The sequence below is a fragment of the Lissotriton helveticus genome, chromosome 3_1 (genome assembly GCF_964261635.1).
Source record: "Lissotriton helveticus chromosome 3_1, aLisHel1.1, whole genome shotgun sequence".
NCBI classification, from domain to species: Eukaryota; Metazoa; Chordata; class Amphibia; order Caudata; family Salamandridae; genus Lissotriton; species Lissotriton helveticus.
The window spans coordinates 422,181,949-422,206,033 of record NC_136061.1 but is presented as its reverse complement, the minus strand read 5'-3'; the positions used below and the strand labels follow the sequence as shown (position 1 = coordinate 422,206,033).

At 50.6% G+C, this 24,085-nt stretch overlaps 1 protein-coding gene across 1 annotated transcript in view; it reads right to left on the bottom strand.

Annotated features, from left to right (window-relative positions):
- The window catches only part of CYP20A1 (cytochrome P450 family 20 subfamily A member 1), a 252,235-nt gene that overhangs the window by 159,803 nt on the left and 68,347 nt on the right, over positions 1 to 24,085 (bottom strand). The gene's annotated exons all lie outside the window — the stretch shown is intronic.

The window sequence follows — 24,085 nt, the reverse complement described above, 5'->3', positions numbered from 1 at the left end:
TGTCTGAATTAAGCAGACCACTCTTACCCAGTCCAAAGATCAGGGCTTGATCCATCAAAAAACGGTGTTGGATCTAGCCCTGATCTCTTGACTGGGTGAGAGTACTCTGCTTAATTCAGAGACTCTGTCCATCACCACCCCTTGTTGTAAATAATTTTGTCCACCCTAAGCGTGGAAGGGTATACTCAGATGTGAGTCCCTTGCTCATTGCACCATCAGGATTCAAGCAAGCCGGGCCGAAGACGGCTGTAATGCCAGAAACCGGTCCCCGGAAGCTTGTTTCCTTCCCAGTGTAAGAATTGGCTTTTGTAGTCTGGTCTGCCCTGTTCCCATGATGCACTGGGCCAGGGACAGACTAATTTGCATACAGCCAGGTTCTGAAACTGGGATGGTGCAATGAGCTAAAAAACGGTGTTGGATCTAGCCCTGATCTCTTGACTGGGTGAGAGTACTCTGCTTAATTCAGAGACTCTGTCCATCACCACCCCTTGTTGTAAATAATTTTGTCCACCCTAAGCGTGGAAGGGTATACTCAGATGTGAGTCCCTTGCTCATTGCACCATCAGGATTCAAGCAAGCCGGGCCGAAGACGGCTGTAATGCCAGAAACCGGTCCCCGGAAGCTTGTTTCCTTCCCAGTGTAAGAATTGGCTTTTGTAGTCTGGTCTGCCCTGTTCCCATGATGCACTGGGCCAGGGACAGACTAATTTGCATACAGCCAGGTTCTGAAACTGGGATGGTGCAATGAGCTAAAAAACGGTGTTGGATCTAGCCCTGATCTCTTGACTGGGTGAGAGTACTCTGCTTAATTCAGAGACTCTGTCCATCACCACCCCTTGTTGTAAATAATTTTGTCCACCCTAAGCGTGGAAGGGTATACTCAGATGTGAGTCCCTTGCTCATTGCACCATCAGGATTCAAGCAAGCCGGGCCGAAGACGGCTGTAATGCCAGAAACCGGTCCCCGGAAGCTTGTTTCCTTCCCAGTGTAAGAATTGGCTTTTGTAGTCTGGTCTGCCCTGTTCCCATGATGCACTGGGCCAGGGACAGACTAATTTGCATACAGCCAGGTTCTGAAACTGGGATGGTGCAATGAGCTAAAAAACGGTGTTGGATCTAGCCCTGATCTCTTGACTGGGTGAGAGTACTCTGCTTAATTCAGAGACTCTGTCCATCACCACCCCTTGTTCTAAATCAAATAAAGCCAGCAAATAGAAAGGAAGCAAATGTGAGTTGATAAACACAAATTCAGTGGTAAGGAATGGACGGAAAGCATTTCTAGGAAAGCATTCAACCAGACAGCTGTGCTGACTGGTAGGCTTCGACCTAAAAAGGAGAAGGAAAGAAAATTGGCCTACCGAGCCCTCTCACTAAGGCAAAGTCTTTTTCAAAAGGATGTGCATGTGAGCAGGTGAAAAGCCATCACTCATAGCACAACATGGCCAATGTCTGAACTGGGCTGACCCTTTGCCCCAAGCACAATCTTCCACCACCAGGGTATGTCAGAAGGAATACCCACCAGCAAGATCCTTGACTAGTATGGTAATGTGTGAATATTCATGTAATAAAATACCGCTCTACCCGTTTTAACAAAGCGCAGCAGCAATCCATCATTAAAGGCCTTCGGCTTTAAAATATGCTTTTAACAATAAATGACGTCAACTGCCTTTGTCACAACTTTAACAATTCAGGACTATGGTCTTTGTCACTGGCGTGTTGCATACTCAGCTCAGGCTACTGAGCATAAACTTTCCTGCTGCATAGGCATATTTTTTAAGTATATATTCAGAATCTGAGTAAACATTTCTCACACTAAACTCAGTAGAGGATAAAGGTGCGATAAGCTGGGACAGCAGCAAGTGATTTTTCAATCCTGCTATGAAGGTGGTAAAGGAAGGGCCGAGTCTTGTTTCAATATTTTTGTTATTTCGTGTCGTGCGAGAAAAACCTGTGGAGTGAGATAGCGTTGAGGTCTTGGTGCATCATTTATCTTTGTACGGGAATTTGTAGGCACTGCTGAGATGTGAGTGCTTACCAGAAATGTTAAGTTTCTACTACGGTAACTAACTTAGTAGTAAGCATGTGAACCGTAACAAAAGCAATGTAGACAAGTAGAGCTTGGACCATGGTACACTGGACTGCACAAGATGCTGCGTTGCTGGGACCGTGGCTCAGGTCATGGTATACATTCTTTGTTTTTTTCTGTTACGTGTAATTGTCCTTACAATCCACTCACTTTGATTCACCCACAACCCAAATGCTCCAGTGAAAATAGGCATTGCGGCTGAGCCCTACTAGAGGCTTCTTTAGGAGTGAATGGACCCTTTTCGCTTCATCATCATCCTTCTTTCATGAGGCCACTTCAGGTAGTATAGTTGTGCCTTCCTATAGGCAGAGGTAAAAGTATATTTCACCTCCAGCGCAAAGCCACCAAACACCAAGTTTAGGTGTGCATTCTCCACAAAATTGTGCTGCCTGGTAGCCCCAGACTTGTACTCGGGTCTCCTGCATGGCAGGATAGAGCATGCTGGGGAGTAGGTTTTAGCAGCAATATTTGAAACTGCAACCTAAACGAAGAGGACGTTGATAACACTACCAACAAACAGCTACCAAACAAGAACAGCCACTCTAACCAATAGGCACACTATGCTAGTATCTGAGACACCAGATTCACAATGCTCATCAGTCCCTGAGAAAGTGTACTAGTCAACTCTGGGCCACCTTTTCCCACATCCTTACTAGGAAATTAAAAAATTCCTAGGTTCATAAACTTGCACTCACTGTGCCCATTTTAATCCATTTTAATAGCTACACATGGTTAATATAAAGATATGTAAAAGGTGGAACCAAATGTGGTTTTGGGACATTAGTCCACAGTGGTCGATATGTGCAGGGTTCTAGTTGACATGGAAGGAGTAGTTTCTTACCTGTAACTCCAGTTCTGTAGTAGGGGTATCTCTGTTATAGTCATAATCTAGTGAATAGTCCCGCCCATGTGCGTGGACCCCGGAGCAATCAAAAATAATCTCTTAAGCTGTCTTCGTTGCAGTCCTGCATAGACACTTAAGAGAAAATTAAAGACAATAATGCAGCCTGTACCTACAAGGCTACACTGTCCAGTACTTCAACTAGAAATGCCAAGGATATAACACAAATAACACATTTAACACAATCTGTCAAGTTTCACCCAGAGAAACTTTCCTCTCCTCACCAAATCCTTGGAATGATAGAGAGGAAGGCAAGGACAGACAAGGCTCCATAGGCTGCCATTATGTGTCTGGAAAAGGGATACCGTGCCTTTAAGGAACTCTGTGGAGACCCCCGGTATCCCAGCATGCTCAGCCCCTTCCTTTTACTTTCAGTTCTTTTTGAAGGTGCATAAAGCAAGGCCTGTAGCATACATCACAGTAACATTTTCTCCACCGGGGAGGAGGGCGGGCGCTTATGACTATAACAGAGATACCCCTACTACAGAACTGGAGTTACAGGTAAGAAACCTCTCCTTCTGTAGTAGGGGATCTCTGTGTATAGTCATAATCTAGTGAATAGAATGGCAAGCCCATCCAAAAACAACCCGGCGGTGGAGGAATATATACACAACACCACTATTGTGCAAACAAATTCCGCAGCAAAGCCTGTCCAACCTGAGCATCTGCTCTGGCATCCGAGTCCAGACAGTAGTGCTTAGCAAAGGTGTGGACCGACTTCCAAGTGGCCGCCCTGCAGATCTCTGCAATGGGAACATTTCGAAGCAAAGCTGTTGTAGCTGCTTTGCCCCTGGTAGAATGAGCCTTAGGCTTACCCCCTAAGGTCTTATTACCTTTCTGATTACAAAGCTGGATACATGACACAATCCACCTAGAGATGGACTGTTTCGAAGTAGCCAGACCAGTCCTAACCAACCCATAGTTGACAAACAATTGATCGGATCAACGAATATCCTTGGTCTTATCCAGGTAGAATTTCAACACCCTTCTGACATCCAGGTAATGAAGAGACCGTTCCGCTGGAGTGGAAGGATTCTGAAAAAATGTTGGTAAAGTTATAGTCTGATTAACATGAAAATCAGAAATCACCTTGGGAAGGAACTTAGGGTGAGTACGCATAACAACCGTAGCAGCATGAAATACAGTATACGGTTCCTGGCAATACAATGCCTACATTTCACTCAGCCTGCGGGCCGATGTAATGGCCAAGAGGAACGCCGCCTTCCAAGACAGGTGCTGCAGGAAAGCCTTATGAATAGGCTCGAAAGGTTCTTTCATCAGCCTCGACAGCACCACATTCAGTTCCCATGAAGGCGAAGGAAGCCGAACAGGAGGGAACACCTTCTTCAACCCTTCCAAAAAATCCTTAATCACAGGGATCTGGAAGAAGGATGTCAGTGAAGGGCATTTTCTGTAAGCAGTCAATGCAGCCAGATGAACCTTAATGGAATGGAAATTATACCAGACTGAGCTAGATGCAGAAGGTACGGAAGGATAACATCCTCCTTGCAGGTCGTCGGATCATAGTTCTTAGACATGCACCAGATGCAGAATCTCTTCCACTTGTAAGCATAAGAGGTCCTAGCAGACGGCCTCTTAGCCTCCTTCAATATGTCCATGCAATCCTCAGGAAGATTCAAGTGGCCATATTGCACTTTCTCAGGAGCCATGCCACCAAACTCAACGATGAGAGGTTGGGGTGCACCATCTGCCCCCCGAACTTTGTGAGAAGATCCGGCCGACACGGCAGCAGCTGATGAGGCAGGATTGACCGGTGAAGCAGGTCCGTGAACCACCACTGCCTGGGCCATTCCGGAGCAATGAGGATCATCCGCGCCCGGGACTGGGCCAGCTTGATGAGCACCGCCAGAATCAGGGGAATGGGTGGAAAAGCGTACAGAAAGCTGTTCGACCAGCTGATCCACAACACGTTCCCCAGGGTCCCCTTTTGGTAATACCTCGAGGCAAAGTCGCGGCATTTGCTGTTTTCGGCGGTTGCGAACAGATCCACGTCTGGAGTGCCCCACATGGCGAAGATGTCGTCGAGCACGTCGTCGTTTATGACCCACTCGTGGTTTTCTTGAAGCAACCTGCTGAGGGCGTCCGCCTGAACATTCTGCACACGGGCAGATGAGTTGCCGTTATCGTCAGTCCTCTGGCTAGCAGCCAGTGCCAAATCGCCTGCGCCTCCTGTGACAGTGTGCGCGATCTTGAGCCCCCCTGCTTGTTGAGGTAATACATCGTGGTCGTATTGTCCATCTGCAAAAGCAAGGAGTTGGTCTGGAAGGAAGGATGAAAGGCCTTCAGTGCCAAGTGAACAGCTTTGAGTTCCAGGAAATTGATGTGATACGTGGACTTTGTCGGAGACCACGTTCCCTGGTTCTATAGCTGGTCTGAATGTGCTCCCCAGCCCAGGAGAGACGCATCCGTAACGATAGTCCGAGTCGGGATGTCCTTGTGGAAAGGAACCCCTCTGAGGAGATTATCTGCTAAGCACCACCATCTCAGGGACTGTTGGGCGTGAAGAGACAACTGAATCCGGTCGTCCCAACACCCTTTCCTCTGGTCCCACTGGTCCTCCAAACATTCCTGTAGCCGCCTCATGTGTAGGCGCGTGTGCGGAGTGAGGAAGATACAAGAGGCCATCGATCCCAGTAGAGAAGACACCGTCCTCACTGTTGTAGATGGAGCAGCTATGAGAGCCTGAGCCTTCCGAGGATGGATAAGCGTCTCTCCTCCGAAGGAGACACGCTTGCCGACAGAGTATTGATGGAGGCTCCCAAGTACTGCAGGCACTGCACAGGAATCGGGACAGACTTGGACAGATTTATGTGCAACCCCAGACGATTCAACAGGACGGCCGTCCTGTTGAAGTGTAATTGCGCTTCCTGGAAGGTGGAGGCTTTGATCAACCAATCGTCCAGGTACGGGTAGACAAACACCTTGTTCTTTCTCAGGTGTGCCTCTACCACAGCCATGCATTTCGAAAAAGTCCTGGGTGCAGACTTCAGTCCAAACGGTAGTACGGTGTACTGATAGTGATTGGTGCCGACGAGGAAGCGCAGGAACTTCCGATGTTTCCGTGCAATGGGCACATGGAAGTACGCATCTTGCAGATCTATCGCGCACAGCCAGTCTCCTCTCTGCAGCTGAGGATAAATCTGGTGCAAGGACAGCATGCAAAACCTTTCCTTGCGAATCCACTTGTTTGCTTGTCGCAAATCCAGAATGGATCTTGTTGGACTTGGCCCTTTTGGCAGGTTCACCCCGAAACTTTTTTGCTTATTCCTAGCCTGTTTCTGTAACCTGGTGTTGGTGATTTTAGGCCTCTGCGCACTTTTTCACTGTGGTACATTGTAAAGTGCGTGAGCCCTCTGTGTATGTGTGGTGAGTGGCCTGCCCTCCCATAGGAATGCATGGGGAATATGTGTGACCATGGTAGTTCCTGATGTGTGGGGAGTGCAGGGTCGGGTTTGGTATGTGCAAACTCGTGAGATTGAATGCTGCGCGATGATGTGTGCGGCGTTCATGTGTCTAGTGTGGAAGTGCCACTTCTAGAAGTTGGTGTGTCTGTGCAGTGAATGTGCTGGCTTGTGATTGGCTGGAGCTGGCTGGTGTGCCTGGCTCCTGGAGTCAGGCTGGGTCTGCCCCGGTGGTGAATGGGGAGATCTGCATGTTGATGGCAGGGAGGGGCTGCACCCGGGACCTGAATAGGGCTGGGTTTTCCCTCCACAATGCTGGCTCCGCCCCCTGTGGTGTGTCTGATGTTCCTGACCCACCCTGTGAATAAGCAGAGGGTCTGAGCAAAACAAAGTGCTCAGGAACCAGTTGCATCTGGTTCGCCCCTTGCCTGCACCTCCGGAAACAAACGGAAATGGTGTATAAAAAGAGGCTGTGACCTCATTTAAAATGTTCTTGTTTTTCCTAACTTGAAACAACCAGGGGCGTGCTGCTGCTGGGGCCCAGGGGAAGGCTTGCCTCCCTGGGCCCTGCGTGGCCCCTGGATACCCTGGATGCTGGAGGACTATTTCCTTGCTGTGAGCTGCTTTTGCTCCACCTTAATCCATTCAGGACTGCTGGAACCGTTTTGCTGGGCTGCTTGTAGCCCTAGGGACTTGGGGGCTGCCCCAGCACCTTGTGAGTGCTGGCGTTGGCTTGAAATACCCCTGGGTCTCTCTCTGCGCACTGGAGCGCTTTATTTTTACTTCTGGCAGAGCGCTGTGGTTATCCCAGGGGGAAGCGCTCCTGCCTTACATTCGCAGCGCCAGGCTGCCATTTCTCTTTGTGGGGATCTCCCCCCCTGCAGCTGGTGCCTCACAGGAGCCCATTCTGCGTCGTCGAATTATTTATTTATATTACGGGCGCCAACCCGTGTATGGCGCCCTTAGCGGGTGCCCACCCCGCTTCTGTGTTTGTTTTTTTTCGCACTGAGGGTGCCCACCCCTTGGTGCTGCCCCCGCAAAGAGATTGCCACTGCAGTCGCGGCGAAAGCGGAAGTCAGGCGGCGAGGGGCCTGACGGCGGGCGGGACTTCCGGTTTAGAGAAGGAAGTCCCGCACACGCCGCCGCCACCGGGAGAGAAGGAGCATGGCGGTAAAGCCCGGGTCCCAGGAGGTGGCCCGGGGGAGAAGAGAGAATCGCCGCAGCAAGCTCAGCAGCGGGATTCCTGCGGAGAGGGCGTGAGGCACAATGCCGGTGCCTGCCCCCGCCGCCTCCAAGAGAAGAGTCCCGCATCAGAGGAGCAGCCCGGTGAGTGTTGAAAGGGCTGGGGGTGTAAGCTCCGGGCGTGTGAGGGTGCATTCAGCCTTCAGGGCGGCCCCGGGCGGCAGTGGGCCGCCCCAACGTTTTTCCGAGCCGGAATGGCTCCGCCAGAAGCCCCCATTGTTTCAGGAAGCCTAGAGGGCCCCACACTTTGTTGTTTAGGGGGGGTGGTGTCGGGGCACGTTGTCGGTGCCCATCCCCCTCCGTGCCCATATTCTACCCACCTTATTCCCAGAGGTACCTTATTTACTTACTGAGCCCTGGATGGCTCCAACACTGGGCACATTTGTTCTTACGAGCCTAGAGGGCTCCAATAGGTGCACATTTGTCCTACGGGCTAGTTTTCCCTAGTGGCAACGAGTTATTCAAGGAGCCAGTGCGCTCCATGGGGCCTAGTTGTTCCTAGAGCCAGAGGGCTCCAACGTTTTGGGCGCAATGTTCTGAAGGGCCAGTGAGGGCCCCAGTCACAGTTTTGGCTGATCTACAGCTGCCCAGCAAGTAGTGGGCAGCTGCACCGTTTAGGCGCAACTTGGAGTGAAAGTCCATGAGAGGTTCAGAAGTGGCTCAGAGATGCCAGGCCTTCTACAGCTGCGCAGCACTTAGTGCCAGCTTCAACGTTTAGGCCCCTTTCTTGTTCCCAGCTGCTCAGCAAGTAGTGGGCAGCTGCAACGTTTAGGCTTGCACAGATGGCGCACCCCTGACTGGCGCTGCATTGGCAGCGCGCCCTAACATTCTGGACACAGGGCATTTGAGCCCCTTCTTGAGATGGCCAGTTGGCCAGGGGGGCTGGTTTGTGGGTAGGGCGCAAGGCCCTGAATGTGAATCATGTGCTTTAAATGTGGTGCTAGGAAATGTAATGCATCTAGTATGTTTTACGCACCCTGTGATGATACCTCTAGAGATGGTTTTACCTATGGAGGTTGGTGTTAGTGAGATTGTACTTCACTGTGATTTACGCCCCTAAATGTGAGCTATGCTTAGGGGGTAGGGTCTAATGTGTTTAGACTAGTGAGGAGATTGCCTGCTGTATTTCTACTGGTTAGGCCTAATGTGATTTCTGCGTAATGTGCTTTGCCTTTATGCTTGTGTTATACTTCTAAATGTGCTCATGCTTAGATGTTTGCTTTGCCTAGTATAGTTTATTCTAGTGAGTTTAGGTGTCCCTGTGTGATCTATGCCTATGGTGATTAGTATTGCGTAGTGGATACCTACCGTTTACCAGTGGTTACTGGTGGTGTTCTACAATTGTTATTTTGTGCTACAATTGTGCTATGTTCTAAGTACTAGTTCTGACAAGTGCTTATTCCTGACAGTGCCCCCGTGGCCCTGTCCTGTGTAAATAATCCTGTGTAAATATTGCCCGTGCCAGTTGGCACAATGTATATTGTGTGATTACTATCTGATGTGTTTTTGATAATACAAAAGTTATTTTTATATAACTTTGTGTGGAGTTCCTTTTGTGGTGTGCCTGGGATGTTGTTGCTGTGTGCGTGCACAAATGCTTTACACATTGCCTTTGAGATAGGCCTTACTGCTCGTGCCAAGCTACCAAGGGGGTGAGCAGAGGTTATCTTGGCGTGTGACTCCCTTGCCCTGACTAAAGTGGTGGTTTCTGCCTGGCTTTGGCGCAAGCCTTAGCCAACCAGAAATCCCAGCTCTAACAGGTCTGAACTCGTTCTTGTCCTTCTTCTGCACTAGGAAGAAGCATGAGTAAAGACCCTTTCCCCTTTGAGACAGTGGGACGTCTTCTATCGCCCTTTTTTAGGTCTCGCCTGTCAATGCGCATGCGCATTGAGCAGAGCGAGACTATAGGGGCTTAAACAGAGCTTACCTAGACTGGTGATTTGATGCAGTGCATGTGTACTTTTAACTCAATGCGCAAGGGCAATTAGTTAAAATGCGCGTGCACAGCATCAAATCGTCAGCTTGGTGCCGCCAGCAGCTCTTCCTGCTCCGCCCCCTGCTGCATCAAAGGCTTTGCGCTCTGCCTCAGCCCAGCCATTCTCCTCCCCTAATTAGCCCCTGCTGCATCAAAGGCTTTTTCACAGCCGGCCGGCCGTGCTTTCAGTTTCACGGCCGGCCGTGTCTTCTTTTTTTTTCCATTAATTGAATGCGCTCACAGCTGCAAAGGTCTGCGCCCTGCCCTCCGTCACTGGTAATCTCCCCATCTCTTGCCCACAACGAATGGATAACCAAAATGTATAAAACCGCCCCATGAGTGCTGGAAAGCCCCCGGCCCCCCTCCCCTCCGACAAACTTTAAGAAATCCAGGAATGCTGCTGATTTCATCTGTCGTTAAGAGCCCGCAGCGTCTCAGAACCAGCTTGCTTTTTTTTAGTCATGCCATAAGTATGCGCTATATCCACATCGACCATCACCTCCACATCCACATCCACCTCCACATCCACCACCACATCCACCACCACATCCACCGCCACATCCACCGCCACATCCACCGCCACATCCACCACCACCACATCCACCACAACCACCACCACTACATCCACCACCACCACCCCATCCACCACCACCGCATCCACCACCGCATCCACCATCACCACATCCACCGCATCCACCACCACCACATCCACCGCATCCACCACCACATCCACCACATCCACCACCACATCCATCACCTCCACATCCACCATGACATCCACCACCACATCCACCATATGCACCACCACCGCATCCACCACCACATCCACCACCGCATCCACCACCACATCCACCACCACCGCATCCACCACCACATCCACCACATGCACCACCACCGCATCCACCACCACATCCACCACACCCACCACCACATCCACCGCATCCACCACCACCACCACATCCACCACATCCACCACCACTTCCACCACCACTGCATCCACCACCACCACATCCACCGCATCCACCACCACCACATCCACCGCATCCACCACCACATCCACCATCACCTCCACATCCACCATGACATCCAACGCCACATCCACCACCACATCCACCACCACCACATCCACCACATGCACCACCACCGCATCCACCACCACATCCACCACACCCACCACCACCACATCCACCACATGCACCACCACCACATCCACCACCACATCCAACACATCCACCACCACTTCCACCACCACCGCATCCACCACCACCACATCCACCACCACATCCACCACCACATCCACCATCACCTCCACATCCACCGCCACATCCACCACCACCACATCCACCACATGCACCACCACCGCATCCACCACCACATCCACCACCGCATCCACCACCGCATCCACCACCGCATCCACCACCACATCCACCACACCCACCACCACCACATCCACCACCGCATCCACCACCACCACATCCACCACCACTTCCACCACCACATCCACCACCACCACATCCACCACCACCACCACATCCACCATCACCTCCACCTCCACATCCACCACCACATCCAGCACCACATCCACCGCCACATCCACCACACCCACATCCACCACACCCACCACCACTACATCCACCACACCCACCACCACCACATCCACCACACCCACAACCACTACATCCACCACCACCACCACCACCGCATCCACCATCACCACATCCACCGCATCCACCACCACCACATCCACCGCATCCACCACCACATCCACCGCATCCACCACCACATCCACCACCACATCCACCTCCACATCCACCACATCCACCGCCACATCTACCACACCCACATCCACCACACCCACCACCACTACATCCACCACCACATCCACCACACCCACCACCACTACATCCACCACCACCCCATCCACCACCACCACCACCGCATCCACCATCACCACATCCACCGCATCCACCACCATATCCACCGCATCCACCACCACATCCACCACCACATCCACCATCATCACCACATCCACCACCACATCCACCATCACCTCCACATCCACCATGACATCCACCGCCACATCCACCACCACATCCACCACCACCACATCCACCACATGCACCACCACCGCATCCACCACCACATTATTTACAAAATTAAAAGCCATTGTTATTTGTAATATCAATACATCTAAGTCACGTAAATACAACACACATTGCATTACAAATGCTATAGGTGTCACATTTGCGAAAGTTAAAACTATTGACATTGTAACTGACAAAGCTATTAATTTTGCTATTTTCAAAACCAACACATAAATAAAAAAAGTGTCATTTACAATACCAATCGCGCAAACTTTCCTAATGCGAGACCTATTGCATTTCCAATGCTTGTTTTAACAGGGTATCGGCCTCCGCCTGGAGCTCGGGTAGTTGGAATTGCGAGCCGACCGGTGGATTTGCTGGAGGCGGGCTGGTGAAACCAAGACTGTATCCATTGCAAACAATATTCAGCACCCACTTGACTTGAGTAATGTTTCTCCCCTCTGCCAGGTAATGTTGAATGCTTCCCCCCACCAGAGTGGGTAACGGATGAGGGGGAAGAAGCATCTCAGGGCCTAGACCAAGCCGGGCCTTTGGTCGTGGAGGAAGACTGTTGACCCCCTCGGCCCCTCTGGCGCTTTTGGAACGGCTTTCGCTGGAACTGCTGCTGCTGTCCAGCCTGCCGAACTTGCCCTCTGCCTTGCGCCCCGTACCGCCTCTGGAATGGGCGGAAGGTCTTTTTCTGTTCCTTAGGCTTTTCCAAGCCGACAGGGTTTCCGCCTCAGCCTTCATGCGGGCCATCTCGTCGTCCGAATGTTTCCCGAAGAGGGTCTCACCCAAAAAGGGTAGGTAAGCAACTCTCTGCTGCGCCTCGGGCTTCAAGGATGTAAGACGCAGCCAAGCGTGGCGCCTCAGGTTGACCCCATGGCAGTACCCGTGGGCTGCCAAGAGGGAAGAATCCACAGCAGAACTTATCACCTGGTTGGAAACGAGCAGACCTTCAGCGAGGATCTCTGGGAAATCTTCCCTCTTCTCCCGGGGAAGGTGTTCCGCAAACTGTTGGAGGGACTCCCACGGGGCCCGATCGTAACGTCCCAACAGGGCTGAGGCACTCGCGTCCTTCATCGATTTGGAGGCCGTCCCGCAAACCTTCCTGCCTGCCGAATCCATCCAGCGGCTCTCCTTGTCAGGAGGCACTGTCGATGACGGGGTGGTGGCGTGCTGTTTCGTTGCTGCCGTCACAATCACCGAGTCAGGCGTGGGATCCACCCGAAGAAATGCTAGGTCCGAGTCAGGAGCCTTATATTTCTTCTGCAGCCTTGAAGGTGCCGATCTCGTAGATGCAGGCATGAGGAACAGTTCCATGGCCAGTTCTACCAGCCCAGGCACCAAGGGCATCAAAGGGCGAGACAACTTCTTCTTGTGCAGCGTTTCGAAGATGACGGACGTCAGTGGCGTGGGCACGGTAAGCGTGATGCCCAGCTTAGCCGCCCCTCGTAGCAACACGTCCTGGAAGGACACAATGTCTTCTACTGGAGACACCTTCGTCCGAGGGGAATCCGTCAGGGTAGGTGAATAGTCCCTGGCACTAGAGGAATCCGTGTAGCGGGACCACAAACGGTCCCTCCTGTGGCGCCGTTTGGATCTTGTAGAAGAGCGACGGCGACTCCTGGATCTATCCCTCCGTCTGGAGCGAGATCTCGACCTCCGTGGCCTCGGACGTTCCACGGGCCGCAGCGGAGGGCGCTGTGGAGGCCTAAACGGGAGCCTACGTTGCGGTGGCCCCGTAGGCGGTGTTGGGAGATGTGGTAATGAGGCAGACCTCGGCGGAGGTGGTGGTGTAGGATGATGAGGAGGAACAGGTGGCGGAGGCGGCGTGGGGTTACGTGGAGGCGGGTCCTTAGGTAACGAAGGAGGTGTAGGTGACCACGGCTTGGCAGGGGAATAAACTTGTGAGTGCTCCGAGCCTGAGCCTCTTCCCCTCTCTTCCTTTTCTTCACCTGACCTGAAGGGGGGGACCTAGAAGCCGTAAACCTGGCAGCCGAGCGACGGCACCGCCGCGACCGCGGACTTGTGGTGACCGAAGCCACAGTTCTGGCTTCGGAATGCCTCCTGGAGGGCGATGCTCCCCTCCTTGACGCTGAGCGCCTTTTCGACATCGCCGAACGCCTCCTCGACGTCGACGATTTCTTTCTCGACGTCGATAATCTCCTTCTCGATGTTGAACGTTGAGTCGACGTCGATGGTAAATGACGGTGACGCCTCGACGTCGACCACCTGCGCCTTCTCGAACCCTCTCGGCGTCGATGAAGACTCGACGACGAAGCAGTTCTCGACGTCGACCTAGTCGGAGTTCTCGACGTCAATCCCCTCGACGTCGACCGCCCCTTCTTGCCCAGACCCACCTTGACCTTGCTGTCTTCTTTGCTCCAGTACTTGGAGCCTGATCTTCTCTCTGTCCTTCAGGGTCCAACTGGAAAACTGCAGGCAGATCTCACAAGTCCCAGGAACATGAGAAGAAGGGAGACACAGGATACAGACCTTGTGTGGATCAGATCTTGCCTTCTTCCTGGCACACTCTGGACATTTCTCAAATAAGGCAGGCATATTTGATAAAGGAGTGGCCAAAATCACCAGAAAAGTGAAGAGGAGGCAAAAATATGTCGAGCGAACACACTCTAACACTTTGAAAGTGCCAAAAACTTAACAAAACACCCAAAAAGGGAGAGCTCAATGCTCCAGGGTCCTGCTAGCAGGAGCCGGAAAAAAGAACTGAAAGTAAAAGGAAGGGGGTGAGCATGCTGGGATACCGAGGGTCTCCAGAGAGTTCCTTAAAGGCACGGTATCTCGTTATCCAGACACATAATGGCAGCCTATGGAGGCTTGTCTGTCCTTGTCTTCCTCTCTATCATTCCAAGGATTTGGGGAGGAAAGTTTCTCTATGGGTGAAACTTGACAGATTGTGTTAAATGTGTTATTGGTGCTATATCCTTGGCATTTCTAGTTGAAGTACTGGACAGTGTAGCCTTGTAGGTACAGGCTGCATTATTGTCTTTAATTTTCTCTTAAGTGTCTATGCAGGACTGCAATTTTTGATTGCTCCGGGGTCCACGCACATGGGCGGGATTATGCCTATACACAGAGATCCCCTACTACAGAACTGTACTTGGAAACACAGGTAGCAACAATGATTAAACCTATCTTTTACATCTCTCCAGGAATATTTTTCTCTAACTTGATTGTCCACACCTAGTCAGTGCCGATGTGGCAATTGCATTATTATGCATGTATTATGTAAATTATATGCATCCTAGTCACTTTTACTTTGTGTCTACGTAGAATCCAGAATTCAAGAGCTCAACCCCCCTAAAACCAATACTAACGTTCATTCTTTGGAAATTTTTATCACCTTACAAGTAGAAGCAAGGAGAAAATGCTAAAATGCGCTAAATCTGGATTGCCTATTAATAATATACCAGCTAAGATTGCCGCACTGCTATCCACTTAGCTGGCCCCATCCATCTGCCCTATATGATGACACACAAATTGTGGTGTCTCTGTTACCTGGCCAAGAGCAGGGATTAGATAAACGGCTTCAAGTCTGTATGGAATCAGTTATTAGATGGATGGCAGACAATTGCCTAAAACTTAACTTGGGTACAACTGAAGTAATCATGTTTGGGAACGATCTTAATTTTTTTTTTTTTTTTTTTTAAACTTTTATTGAGCAGCAGAAATCATATTTACAAACACGGGCCTACAACCACACGGGCTGGCCGCTAACAGCAAGGCATGGTGCAGTACAAGAAAATCAGCGGTCGAAACCCCAGCGATCAGGCGAGAACAGGATACAAAATGCCGCACAGAGTGTAAAGCAGGATAGAAAATTTTCTTATTTTGGAAAAAAACAAAAACTAAAAGGAAACAAACACAAAAACAAAGGCGAATAACGTAAAGGATAGAGTCAGCCCCTGAGGGGGGGAAAGCTCACTAATGAGAGACACAAAATTGCAATCAATAGAACGAGTCAGGGTGGGGGGAAAGAGGGGAGGTCAAGCAAACCATATGAATAATGAACAAACTTATGGGAATGCCAATTCAGGGGGACAAGGGGACATCAGGGGTCTCTACCCGGGGCGGAGTACAGATGTTCCCACGATAGGCGTTCCACTGACACCAGATCTTCGTCCATGCCCTTGGTCTGCCCCTAGCTGTGTATACCGTCTTTTCCCTGAACATAGACCAGTCCATATTTTCTTCCCACACAGACACGGTAGGGGGTCTGTGCGAGCCCCAAAGCTGCGCTATATCTCGTTTTGCAACCATGTACCCCAGGGTCGCCCATCTCGTCTGGGCCACTGTGTAATCGTTGAGTTCCCACACGTTCAGCAAACACCTCCGGGCCTCAGGCAACAGGGCAATCCCAGTAACATCAGCCATCACCGCAAGCACCTTAGTCCAATAATCAGCCACCTCCGAACACTCCCAAAGGATATGAAGAAACGTAGCACTCATCCCGCACCCACGCTTGCACAGCCCATCCGGGGAGAAACCCATTGTAACCAAACGAGGACCAGTAACGTGCACCCGGTGTAATATCTTAAGCTGGACGAGACGGAGACGGGCGGGAATGGCGACCTCTTTCGGGGAAGACAGAGCCGATTGCCAGTCTTCGTCGTCCAATTCCAGCCCGTCTCCAGTCCACACTTCTCTAAGCCGGCCGAGTAGATCCGCTCGATTGTTAATCAACTTCTTGTAGATCAAAGAGATAGTGCTATCAGGGAGATGACCGTCGAGTATACGATCTTCAAGGGGGGAGGATTCAGGGATGGCGGCACCGGAAACCAGAACCGAAGTCAGAGCATGACGGACCTGCAAATATCAAAAAAACTCTCTGTCACTCAATTCATATTCATTCCGAAGGGCCTCAAAGGACTTCACTGCTCCGTTCACCCAAAGGTCACCCACCCTACAGATACCAATCATGTCCCAGCATTCAAACCCCTTCGTAGTCCAGAGACATCCCAAACGTTCAGACGCATAAAGTGGAGTCGCCAGCGTGACTCAATCAGCCCAGCCCATGCTCACATTCGCAGCCCGCCACACACTAACAGCGATCCTAGTCGGTCCCGTAAGGTGAAGCCCAGCCGCCTTGGAATAAAGCACTCTATTGAAGTCTCCACCCGGCAATTGGAATCTGTCCATCTCAAAAGCCGGATTCGGGCCGGGTGAGTATACCGAATGGTTGATGGCGGACAACTGGGAGGCCCAATAATATCTTCTTATGTCGGGAAGTGCCATGCCCCCATCATACCAAGGGATGGTGAGCTTCGCAAGGGCAATGCGTGGACGTCCGTCCCAAATCAGCTGTCTCTGTAAACCCTCTACCTCCCGGAAGTAACTAGTAGGGATGTCATCAAAAGAATTCTGGAGTGCATAAAGAAATCGCGGTAGGGACATCATCTTGAAGAGGGCGGCCCTGCCCAGCGGCGACAAAGGTAATTTACGCCACCGGGCCACGTCCAGCCTCAATCTACGAAGTGGGGGAAGGAGATTGCGTTCGAAGCGGAGCGACGAGTCCAGTGTAATAAAAATCCCCAAATATTTAAAGCCCGATTGAGTAACCTGGATGGGAAATCTACGCGGTAGCGGAGGCAAGCCGCCAGAAATAACATACACACAGGATTTAGCCCAGTTTATAATCAAGCCAGAATTCTTGCCGAACGAGGTAAGGACGTCAAAGAGGACATTTAGAGATTTACGTGGGGAGGTAAGATAGAGAAGAATGTCATCGGCATAAAGCGAAACACGATCCTCAAAGTCGGGGGACCACCGTATACCTTTGATAGACGGCTCCCATCGGAGCCACGCAGCTAGCGGCTCCAATGCGAGAGCAAAAAGCAGCGGAGACAAGGGACATCCCTGCCTGGTCCCCCTACCAAGGGAGAAGGGTACCGACACTCGACCGTTAACAACGACCTGCGCCAGGGGGTTGGTATACAACAGTTTCACCCATCCGATAAACTCCGGGCCGAAACCAAACTTCACGAGGGCAGCCCAAACGTAGGGCCACTCTATCGTGTCGAAGGCCATCGAGGCGTCCAATGAAGCCAAAATGGCCGGTTCCGTCAGAGACCCCGCCCTCGCGAGAACTCCGTGAAGGCGCCGCAGGTTAAGGGCTGTGTTCCGGTGCAGGATAAATCCGGATTGGTCCGGATGAATCAAGTCACCGATGACAACTAGCAGACGAGTGGCAAGAACCTTGGCTAGAACCTTAGGCTCAGCGTTTAACAGGGAGATGGGCCTATATGACGCACAGAGGTCTCGGGGTTTACCTTCTTTAGGAATAACCACAATCGTGGGCAGGCGCTGGTCATAGGGGAGTGTGCCAAGATCACGGGATTCCCGAAACATCGCTCGAAGATAGGGCGCAATCTTATCAGGCCGCAGTTTGTATAGCTCAATCGGCAGGCCGTTCGGGCCCATAGCCTTGCCCGAACGGAGAGATCGAATTGCCGCCGCTATTTCGCCCGTAGAGAACGGGGCCTCCATAGATACCCGCTCCACTTCGGAAAGGCAAGGCAGATCTATGTCACGCAACAAGAAGTGGGAGTCATCTTCGTCCCTAGCCGACACCGGGGAGTAAACCGTACGGAAATAATCCGCAAAACATTCCACTATCTCAACCGGGTCAGTCACTCTCACACCATCCAAAGTCTGAATCACAGGTACAACACGATTCGCTCTTTCCTTCTTGTCCAACCAGGCAATCAATTTACCCGCCTTATCCCCAACATCGTAAAGTCGGCCCTGTTGTTCCCTGTGCATCTTCTTGGCAGCGTCCGTGACCAGGGACTTGTAGTCAAATTGCTTCAGACCAAGGGCATGGAGTTTGTCACGAGTAACACCCGATTCCAGGTCAGCCTCCAACCCAAGTATTTCGGTCTCCAGAACCACCACCTCCCGATTCCTTGCCTTCTTAGTTTCAGCAATAAGAGATAGGGCCTGCCCACGAATCACCGTCTTAAAGGCCTCCCATAGGGACACTGCAGAGGAGACGGACCCTTCGTTGTCCAGAAAGTAGTGGTCTAAGGACTTGATTAGTTGATCACGTGTCCCAGGAGAGCTCAAGTACCAAGGATTGATAGGTGCCACCCGCCCCACTGCTTCTATACCCATTTCAAAACAGAGCCAGAGCGGGGAGTGGTCAGAGATGCCCCGGGCCAGGTGTCTAATCTCCCGGATCGAGGTAGCCTGCGCAGCTGGCATGAGGAAGTAATAAAGGCGGGACAAACTCCCATGAGCCCCGGAGTGGAAAGTATATTGGAGCTGGGTGGGATGTACAAGTCTCCAGCAGTCCACCAAACCAAAGGTATCCAGGAAACCACCCAGCCACGCCTGGGCCGAAGGAGTATCCCTGGGGGGGTGACTATCAAGCAAACCCGAGAGAACAGAGTTGAAATCACCAGCCATGAAAAGAGCACCATCAGGAAGTCCCAACAGCACTCGGCCAACATCTGAAAAGGTGGAGGTCTGCAGGCCAGGGGGTACATAAACGGTAAACAGGGAAAGGGTCCTGCCCTCGTACCTCCCCACGAGGGCGGCATATCGCCCCCTATCATCCAGGAGTAACTCATCTATCTCAAGGGGAAGGGAAGACCGGACAAGAATGCCTACCCCTCTGGAACCCGTAGTAAACCCCGAGTGTGCAACAAGACGATAGCCCCACCTATTCATCGCATGACAAGTATTACCCACTAGGTGCGTCTCTTGCAAAAACACAATATCAGGAGACAGTCGTCGCAGATATCGCAACACCACCCCCCGTTTTATACGATCCCCCAAGCCATTGACATTCCACGAAACGAACCTCAACCCATTACCCCCCATCCCAACATGTGACGCAGGAGCCACCCCACAAGGAGCAGGACACTGAAAACAAAATTGCAAACATTACATCGCCTTGAAAAAAACAAAACACAACCACAAACACCCCACCAACCCACCCCCCAACACCCAACGCAACACCCCCCACCCTGCACCCCTGCAGTAGACTGAAAAGCCACCCCAACATGCAGTGTGCCTGTTGCCCAAACAACCCCATTCTACAGAAAGACCCCGGAGGAGGAAAGGGCCCTTGTCCCACCCGCCACCCCGAAGGAGAAAAAGGGAGGGGGATACACAGAAAACATAAACCACACAACTACGGAACCCCAGCAGAAAGTGTCTTGTTACGGAGGCAGGGGCCGAGGTATTACTTTCAGCTCTCCACGCCACCCTCGGCTCCACCCGGGTGCTCGGTGGGATCAGTCAAGTTAGTCCGGTCCGGTAAGGAATCAAGCCAATCACTTACAGTCTCAGGTCGATCAAAGAAAAATGTTCGCTCATTGTACTCAACTCGCAACCTGGTGGGAAAAAGCATGGCATATTTCAGTCCCAAGTCTCGGAGACGCTTCTTGACTCCACGGAAGCCCATGCGCTGTTTCTGGACAAGCTGAGAAAAGTCTGGGTAGAAATTCACAGTGGCATTCTCAAAGGCCACCGGGCCCTTCACTCTCGAGGCCTGCAGGATAGCGTCTCGGTCTCTGTAATGAAAAAGCTTGGCAATGATGGGCCTCGGCGGGGCGCCCGGCTTGCCCTGTCCACCCGGAACACGATGGGCACGTTCCACCGCAAAGAATTTGCTCAACCCAGACGGAGCAAGGTAGTTCTGAACCAAGTCCTCAACAAGGAGATCAACGGAGTGAGCCTCAGGATTTTCCGGAACGCCAATTACACGCACGTTACAGCGTCGTGTCCTGTTCTCAAAATCCTCCAGACGATGGGACATAAAATCGTTCGCCGTTCTAAGATTGCCAACCTCCGTCTGAAGCTCCGAGACGTCGGTCGTGAGACTAGTCGGCTTGAGGTCCAATGACTTCACCTTCTCATTGGTCTTAGACAGATCGGCCCGAATCAAGTTCACATCAATGGCCACAGTGTCGATTTTGTGAGCCAAGGCTTCGTACTGTTGGCCGATAGTCTCCTTCATGTTAGAGATGGCGCCCATGACGTCCTGTAGGGATAGCTCCGCCGAAGCAGCCATCGGGTCCCCCATTGCACTCGGGGTAGGTATGACGGCACCCGGGGACAATTTAGACTGGGTATACCGGTCCATGACGTTAGACTGGACCGGGCCCCCACGAAGGGGAGTCTTGGTCTTACGTCTCTCTTGGTCCCCTCTGCCAGACATGGTGGAGAATGAGCCCCCGAGGGACCCTCGCGACCTGGTGAAAATGGCCGCTGAAAAACAGGGCGCCACCGTCCAAAAATCACCAGCGGGGGCTAGTCAAGGTGGGAGACGGCCCGGACAGATCCAAATCGAGCGAAAGACTCCTTTACACTTCTTCGTTGTTGGGTCAGCCACCGGCCAGACACATCGGTAGAGAGACGTAGTCAGAGTGGGAATCGAAACCGAAAGTTAAGGGGGGGGGACTCATGAGTCGAATCCCACTGCCGCTGTTGTTCAACTCAGACACGGCCTCAGAGCCTCACCAAGTCCCGGGTGTGCCCCAAGGCGGGCCTCGGAAAGTTCGATTCGACGTATCTTCGGTGCCCCTGGTCCAAATCAAAATCCGAAACCAGTATTGAGTTCAGCCCAGGTTCCTCTTCAATAATCCATTTAAGAATCCAGGATATTTTCAGGATATTTTGCCGGGAGTGGCGGGGGTCCGGAGAGCTCTGTGCTCACGCGGCCATCACGGATGCCCGCTAAGCTCCTCCACGATCTTAATTTTTGGACTCCTAATTGGTGGCCTGCCTCCATGGGTTCACTGCCTAACTCCTCAAAAAAGATCAAACATTTGGGAATAATATTGAATGAGAAACTCTCCTTTGGGGCCCAAGTAAATGCAGTAACTTCAACAACAGTGCATGTCCTTAGAACTATCGAGAAGGTATTGCAACTTTTACCTTCGGGGAGCCGGCAAACAGTAGTTACAGCATTGGTCATGTCGAGGCTAGATTACTGTAACACACAACAAAAACTTCTGTATAATCTTCAGCTGCTACAAAATGCCGCAGCCAGATTACTTATGGGCACATCCAAGTTCTCCCCAATTTCCAAAGAGATCAAAAAACTGCAGTGGCTCCCGGTGAGGAACCAGGTACATTTTAAATCTCTTTGCATGGTCTTTAAAGCACTTAAGGGCTTAGAACCAGATAATTTAAGGTGCCAGTTTCAATGGTATATACCGACAAGAACTCTTAAATCTCTGGGAGCCAAGCTGGTCGTAGTTCCACCAACAAAAAAATCTCAGTGGGGTTGCAGAAGTTTCTCTTCATGCGCAGCAAAAGCCTGGAACGACTTGCCATTCCATTTGAGAAATGCCACCGATCCTCTAGCTTTCAGGAAAGGGTTAAAGACCAGGCTTTTTTGATAAATAATCTTTTTTTCCAGCTCTGCATCAAGGAGAAGTAACTACACCCAGGACACCTCCGGGTAATCGTGCGCTCTAAAAGTTCCCATAACATAACTATACTAAATCTTTCTCTGCGTGAGGGCCAACTTCCCCTTGAGTGGAAGTGAGCTCAGGTAACCCCAATCCACAAAAAGGCTAAACTCTCGTCAATCAGTCCTGTCCAACTATCGTCCTATTTCTTTTCTCCCGCTGATGAGCAAATTATTGGAAGGATACATCAATAAAAAACATACAGAATACATAGCGTGAACTGGCATTTTAGACCCCTTACAGTCGGGTTTTAGACCTATGTACAACACGGATTCAGAACCAATAGTGGTATCAGATCACATTAGATGTTCTCTTGATAATAACCAAGCTGTGTTGCTAGTGCTGTTGGATTTATCCGCAGCTTTTGATATAGTATCTCATCGAACTGTATGTACTGAGGAGATTGGAATTTGTGGACGAGCTTTACAATGGTTCACAAGCTTTTTAACTCACCGGACGCAGGTCATCAATTTAGGTCCTTTCCGGTCCTGCACTACGGGCCTCACCAAGGGAATGCCACAGGGATCTTGTCTGAGCCCTAAGTTGTTCAATATATATGTGCCCCCCATGCAGAGATTATTAGAGAATTTGGTTTCACCCCCATTTCATATGCAGACAATACCTAACTTGTGCTATCTTTTAATAAAAGCTCTTTGACCACAAAATCTCGTTTTTCGGAGGGCATGAAAGCAATGTCTTCATGAATGATGGAAAACTCTCACCAGCTGAACGGTGGAAAGACTGAAATTATGCTCTTTGGTAATGCCAATATACTCTGGTCCACAGAGTGGTGGCCTTCGGATTTGGGCCTTGCCTTTATCGCTGAGACGGTGGCAAAAAACATAGGTGTGCATTTAGATCAGGCCCAGTTTATGAAGGACCAAGTTGTGGCTACCTCTGGCATCTGCTTCCACATGATGCATCTTATGCAAAGAATATTCCCCATTCTTCCACTGTCTGTACGTAAAACCCTGGTTCAGGCACTGGTTATCAGTTGTCTGGACTACTGCAACGTACATTTGGTCGCAGCTAATGAATCATTACTGAATAAACTACAGGTAGTACAAAACACAGCGGCGATGCTTGTCACAAATATGCCCCCAGGACGCCTCCCACCTCTTGCAACAATTTCACTGGCTGCCCATTCCCAAGAGAATCAAGTTCAACATTTGCTGCATTTTTCATAAAGCTTTAAATAGCAAAGGACCCAGTTACCAATTTGATAAACAGCCCGTACCGGCCGCGTAGGGCCCTATGCTCCGGAGAGAAATCTTTCCTTATAACTCCCAGCTTCAAGAAATCCCGTACAGAAGGTAAAGCCTGCTCTTATATGCCTCCCCTGTTATGGAATCAACTGCCCTTTAAACTTCAGAGCTGTGATGATAATTTGATTTTTAGGAAACTCCTTAAAACCAAACTCATTGCCGTTTAATCATCTGCTGGTCTGCTCTTGTACTGCTCCAGGGCAGAGATACTCCTTCAGGGGTGATTCGGGTGCTCTATAAATTTTAAAATTAAATTAAAGCAAATGCTTCAGTCTGGGAGCAATTAAAAAATGATCTGTATAATGCCAACAAACTTAAAGAAGCTGAACTTCATGAACTAAATGGTGTTCCCATGTAGTTAAATCTACAAATGGTCACGATATCTAATGCATATGGTGCAAGATGCAGTGAAGTAGAACTATTGAGAGATAGCCTGAAGAGTATGCATGCATAACGTATGGAACTGCGATGTTAAAAGGCTATGAGACTCCTGACTAAAGGAACGATTGAACTGAAGGACAATGAGTGCAAGTAATAATGTATTATTTGTTTGTAGTTGTGCGCGAAAAAGCAATAAAACATTAAAAAAATTATGTCTAATGCATATTTTATTAGAGCCTTTTGCTAGATTAAGCCACGCGAAATGTTATAATCCAATAAAATA